The sequence below is a fragment of the Balaenoptera borealis genome (genome assembly GCF_965194805.1).
Source record: "Balaenoptera borealis genome assembly, chromosome: 12".
Lineage (NCBI taxonomy): Eukaryota > Metazoa > Chordata > Mammalia > Artiodactyla > Balaenopteridae > Balaenoptera > Balaenoptera borealis.
Window position 1 is genome coordinate 25,586,161 of NC_138869.1, and position 6,717 is coordinate 25,592,877.

At 41.4% G+C, this 6,717-nt stretch overlaps 1 pseudogene across 1 annotated transcript; it reads left to right on the top strand.

Moving 5' to 3' along the window:
- The first annotated feature begins 248 nt into the window (after positions 1-248).
- LOC309607270 (GA-binding protein alpha chain pseudogene) lies at positions 249-2,542 on the top strand (annotated as a pseudogene). Its single transcript has one exon. The product of its transcript is annotated as a GA-binding protein alpha chain pseudogene (transcript).
- Positions 2,543-6,717: the final 4,175 nt, after the last annotated feature.

A 6,717-nucleotide genomic window follows, 5' to 3' on the forward strand; every position in this document is an offset into this window, starting at 1 on the left:
CCTGGATTAGGACTTCTCTACCCTGTTGCTGGCAGCATTGGACAACCATAAGGCCATGACACAGTGAGTGAGCTGTTCAGTAGCGGATCCCTTTGGAGAAGGAGGCGAGTGAGGCAACATGAATGAAAGTTGGGGTTTTGTGGAAGGACTGGTGTTCCAGTTATTTAATGCAATGTGAGATACGACTCCAAAACTTGTGACTTAAAACAGTGTTTTGGCCTGGGAGGCGGGAGGGGGGGCTTGGAATTTCTCTGCGCCGTTTTCGCGGGAAGGGCCCAGGGGCCTCTCACTTCGAGTCGCTGGAGCTGCCGGTCTTACCGGGAGAGACGCTGCACGTGGAGCCCGCGCCGCTGCGGTTTTCAGCCGGCTCTGGACTGCGGGCGGGGGCGATGGGGCCGAATCCGGAGCGGTTTTGTAGGGTCAGCTTTTGAAATACTTCAATCATGACGAAAAGAGAAGCAGAGGAGCTGATAGAAATTGAGATTGATGAAACAGAGAAACCAGAGTGCACAGAAGAAAGCATTGTTGAACAAACCTACACTCCAGCTGAATGTGTAAGCCAGGCCATAGACATCAATGAGCCAATAGGCAATTTAAAGAAACTACTAGAACCAAGACTGCAGTGTTCTTTGGATGCTCATGAAATTTGCCTGCAAGATATCCAGCTGGATCCAGAACGAAGTTTATTTGACCAAGGAGTAAAGACAGACGGAACTGTACAGCTTAGTGTACAGGTAATTTCTTACCAAGGAATTGAACCAAAGCTAAACATCCTGGAAATTGTTAAACCTGCGGAAACAGTTGAAGTAGTTATTGATCCAGATGCCCACCATGCCAAAGCAGAAGCACATCTTGTTGAGGAAGCTCAAGTGATAACTCTTGATGGCACAAAACACATTACAGCCATTTCAGATGAAACCTCAGAACAAGTGACGAGATGGGCTGCTGCTCTGGAAGGTTATAGGAAAGAGCAAGAACGTCTTGGGATACCCTATGATCCCATACAGTGGTCCACAGACCAAGTCCTGCATTGGGTGGTTTGGGTAATGAAGGAATTCAGCATGACCGATATAGACCTCACTACGCTGAATATTTCCGGAAGAGAACTCTGTAGTCTCAACCAAGAAGATTTTTTTCAGCGGGTTCCTCGGGGAGAAATTCTCTGGAGTCATCTGGAACTTCTTCGAAAATATGTATTGGCAAGCCAAGAACAACAGATGAATGAAATAGTTACAATTGATCAACCTGTGCAAATTATTCCAGCATCAGTGCAGTCTGCTACACCAACAGCCATTAAAGCTATAAATAGTAGTGCAAAGGCAGCTAAAGTACAAAGAGCTCCAAGGATTTCAGGAGAAGATAGAAGTTCACCTGGGAACAGAACAGGAAACAATGGCCAAATCCAACTGTGGCAGTTTTTGCTACAACTACTTACTGACAAGGATGCTCGAGACTGCATTTCTTGGGTTGGTGATGAAGGAGAATTTAAGCTAAATCAGCCCGAACTGGTTGCACAAAAATGGGGACAACGTAAAAATAAACCTACAATGAACTATGAGAAACTTAGTCGTGCATTAAGGTATTATTATGATGGAGACATGATTTGTAAAGTTCAAGGCAAGAGATTTGTATACAAGTTTGTCTGTGACTTGAAGACTCTTATTGGATACAGTGCAGCAGAGTTGAACCGTTTGGTCACAGAATGTGAACAGAAGAAACTTGCAAAGATGCAACTCCATGGAATTGCCCAGCCAGTCACAGCAGTAGCCCTGGCTACTGCGTCTCTGCAAACAGAAAAGGATAATAGAGCCCAGGACCTTTTGGGAGTCCAAGGTCTTTCTTAAATGTTAGAGCAAGTATTGCTCTTACCTTTATTACTGAATTTGAATCTTCTTTTATTTCTAGACTGTACAATCTGTTGCATGATTTTTTTATATATATTTCATACTCTTGTGAATTTGGATCTTTTTACTTTGAGCATATATTTTAGAAAATATGTATGTTAAACGATCACCACAACGTCTTTAGGCAGGTTCATTGTGGGATAGTTTTTTAACAGTCAAGAAAGCTAAACTGGTCAGTATTAATGTCTAGCCCAACCAAAAATAGCCAGTAGCTATTGATGAAAAATAAATGAAAGTATCTCCAGGAAACAGTCTGGCTTAACTATTTTTGAAAATATAACTGTTTCCCCTCTCTGCTGCTTTAGATGTTGCTTTACATAGAACCAGAAAATGGAATTTTTCACAGCTGAAGCATGTATGCCTGTTTCATCTAATCAAGCAGAGCTAAAATAGTCATATCAAATAAAATTATAATATTGATAAATTACTAAACTAAGAACATCACGTTATTAAAGTAATTTATATATTTGCAAGCAAAGGACAGTAAAAAGACTGGCAGAGGAACAGTGCTGAAGAAAGAGATCCAGGTTTAAATCTGGCTTTACTCAAGCCAATTTTAAGAATTTACTGTATAGCTATTTCATAATGTCAGGCCAAGAGTTTAAGTTATTATAAGAGAGGCATTAAATTCTAATAAACCAACTGTTACAAAAATTCTCAAATGATCTCTGCTTTCCCTATCAGAGATTTAAAAAACTGAAAAAGTATACCTCAACCCAAAAATAAAAGTTTGGTTTAGTTTGGAAAAAAAACAAAAACAAACAAACAAAAAAAACAGTGTTTTATCATATGTCGTGATGGCAGATCAGGAATTCTGGACACTTGGTTAGGGGTGGTCTCCACACGGTCTCGGTAGCTTGGTGATATTCAGATGACATCTGGCTAGTTTGAAGGATTCACGTGACTTCACTCATGTTAATGCCACATTGGTGGACAGCTGGGAGACGGCGGCCAGCTGGGTCCCTTTGCATGAGTCTCAGGGTCTCTCCACATGGTCTTCCTGGTGTGGGGCGGGGAGGTTATGGTACTTCTCAATAGTGGCTCAGAGCTCAAGAACAAACTTTCCAAAAGCCAAGGAGTGGGAGCTGCCAGTCTTTTAAGGCCTGGGCCCAGAAACCGGCACAGTGTCATTTCTCCCATATTCTGTTATTCAGAGTGGTCACAGAGCACATCATCTTCAAAGGAGGGGACATAGATCCCCACTTCTCCCTCAGAGGGGCGTCAAAGCATTGGCGGCCATCTTTCATCTGCCACAGTGACTTACCTCCACTTTTTGATGCATCTGTTGGCCAAAAGGAATTTAAGAGATCTGAGAAGAAGGAAGTAGGGGTTTGAAAGCAAGAATCCTACTAGAATAGCCAGGGAAAGATACTTAATAGAAAAATGATATATGCATTATATTCATCAGCTGTAGTTTTCATTGCTCCATTTCTCTGGAAGGATAACTTGTGCTAAAGATGGGAAATCTATTGCAGAGAGAACTCTTAGAGGAGTGTTTTTATTTTCCTTCCTAGGTATTTTTCTTTGTAAGTTGGCACTCTCCTTGGCAAACCATTCCAGTGAATCAAGTTGATTTTTATATGGTGAACTAATGAGATGGAAAGGAGACAGTCTGCCACATTCCATGTACTATGAACTGTGTGTTCCCATCCTGAAACAGTCATACCTGAGAAAGTGGCAGAGGAGCTAGGGACCTTGGCCTTGGGGAAGAGAGTGGTGTAGTGCAGGCTTCGTTTCCTCTGGAGGTGCCAATAGAAATGATTGTCTGAGCCACGGGCACTGGGTGTGGGAGATGTTCGAAGGGCATGGGGGACGTGATGTAATTAAATATGCATGTCCATTTTTACCTTTCATCTAAGTTCATGGTACCATTGCCACCAAGTCAGTGAGCACCTATGGTCTGTGGAAAGGCTGGACAGTAGGATGAAAAGGCTGTTGAAAGTCTCTACCTTATTGATTTAGGCTACCTGCTTTGTAGGGGAAAGGCATATAAGTGATAGGAAACGCCAGTTAGATCATGTGCTTAACAAACCAAAAAATATGAGTGGAGACCATTATTTTTATTTGCTCAAACATGGCTGGGAGTAGAGAGAGGATACTGTCCTATCTCTTGTCTCTTGTCCCATGTCTAGAAATGGAGTCATATAGAGGGTAGAGCCTCAGAAAATGCTGGACAGTTTAATTTTGTGTGTATTCCACTTAAATATGGAGAAGACACATTTCCACAGATGTCACAAGGTGGTATAGTGGAGCAGTTAATGAACCAGATCCTGAAGCCAGACTTCTTGTGTTCAGGTCTTGGTTCTGCCATTTAATAGCTGTACACACTAAGATTAATTACTTAATCTTTCTTTGCCTTAGTTTCCTCACCTATAAAATGAGGCTAACAACAGCATTCACCTTTTGGTAGAGGTGTGAAGATTAACTACATGGTTGCATGTAAAGTGGACAGAATGCTATGAAAGCGGTAGCTATTAGCAGTAGTGGTGTTTATCTTTTCTAGAGTAATTCCTAGCATTAATTCTTGGCACAAAGTAGGGACTTCAGAATGTTAGATGAGTGAATTCTGCATGTGTTTCACTTACACTTTGGAGGACAAGGCAAAGCAGGAAGTACAGTCAAAGGTAGTAAATGTTTTCAAAACATGCTGTACACCTGGGAAATTAATGTGAATTTTATGACCAAGTGATTTTATACCTTACTGTGCTCAAATCTACTAATTTGGAACCTGTGGCCTTTGAGAAGCTCAGTTCCTCTCAAACCCCTCTAGTCAATCAGTTGAAGGTGACATTGCATGAATTGTGTAGGGTGATAGTCACGCCTTGTGATTTAGCTCAGGGGCTGGTGGCCTTGTGCTGTCAGGGAAGAAAAGCAAGAACAGTGCCAGACGGTTGTGGAACCACAGAGACTCAATGAAAATGAAAAGGTTTCTTTTTTTGTTTTGTTTTTTTTGGCACGTGCGCACGCCTGTGCATATGTGTGTGTGTGTGTGTGTGTGTTTAAGATCACCTTCAATTAATTTATTTTATTTTTTTTAAACATCTTTATTGGAGTATAATTGCTTTAGAATGGTGTGTTAGTTTCTGCTTTATAACAAAGTGAATCAGCTATACATATACATATATCCCCATATCCCCTCCCTCTTTTTTTCTTGAATTTTTGAATTTTATTTTACTTTATTTTTATACAGCAGGTTCTTATTACTTACCTATTTTATACATATTAGTGTATACATGTCAATCCCCATCTCCCAGTTCATCCCACCACCACCATCCCCACCACCACTTTCCCCCCTTGGAAGATCACCTTCCATTTAGACTTGTCAAGAAAGGATGAAAGCCTTTGAGTGTTGTTAGGTTTTTGCACCGATTACAGTGTTATTGTCTTGACTGCTGAGGTAGGGAATGTGAGACAGGGCAAGTCCAGCATTAGAAAGAAACTACTTAGTTCAGTATTTCAGGAAGTAACAGTCACTGAAGCAAGAGTCATTCTAGCTATAGTAGGGGCAACACGCCCAGCGTGGTGTTTGGCAGGCATGGTGGCACCTACGGACAAACTATGAAAGGCTCGTCACCCAGGCAGAGTGTCTGCTGCTAAAACAACTGTAGAACTATAATTTATCCCCATGGCGAAGGGCTAGGCCTCCATTTTCCCTTCTCCATCACCATATTGGGTACACATAAATGTCATCTGCCAGCTTCTCAGCTTTTGTCTTTGGGTATTTAAGGAAACAGAATTTTAGAGTTTGAATTTAATTTTTAAAAGTCATGTGTGTTGTGTCTCTCCAGCATTTCTTGGGGAGGCAGCTGACCTAGATGTACAAATGGTATTTCTTTTTTTTTTTGGCAGTTTATTTTTGTTTTTAATTTTTATTTTATATTGGAGTTAACAATGATGTGTTAGTCAGTCATACCCATACAAGTATCCATTCTTTTTCAAATTCTTTTCCCATTTAGGTTATTACAGAATATTGAGCCTGGTTCCCTGTGCTATACAGTAGGTCCTTGCTGGTTATCTATTTTAAATATAGTAGTGTGTACATGTCAGTTCCGAACTCCCAGTCTATCTCCCTCCCACTCTTTCCCCCTGGTAACCATAAGTTCGTTCTCTAAGTCTGTGAGTGTTTCTGTTTTTTAAATAAGTTCATTTGTACCAACAGATGGTACTTCTAAAACCACTAAGTGGCAGGACCGTGATTTCTAGCCAGGGAAGGTTTACTGATGCAGCCCACATTTTCCATGTGGTCCTCTGTCTCACAATCTCCATCTTTTCTTGAGACTTTAGCCTAAGGGAACAAAAGCTTCTTTGAGGAGGAAAGACAGTGTCATATCACAGCTTCTACCTGGAAGCCAAGGGAGGTGAAGAGAGTCTAAGAAAGCTTTCTAACTGTGTGTTAAATCTGTGGCCAGTGCTACATTTTCATGGTGGACCCATCAAAAGTCTCTCCCATTTTCCTCCCATCCCAGCCCAGCGCCTCTGTGACTATAGCTGATGGTCTATCTGACCTATGAAACTTCCAGCTAGCTTAAGGAGTTGCTGTCTTTAGATTTTTCCCCTTAACTGTAACTTCCAAGACTCAGCAGCTCCTTTGCAACAAAATTCTGTGGTGAGGATCCACTGATCTCAAAGTTAACACTTCTAATGGATTAACAAGAGGTTGGAAAGCAGAGCAACAGGCCATTTGTCAGGGAAAGGAGGGATTAGAATGTTTTTTTAAGAAGCAGGGGAACATTTCTCACTATGAAAAGGTTGTCAATTGCATCTGGCTGTTAATGAAGCTTGGTTGGTGCGACTTTTCCAGGCCCTGTTTGAA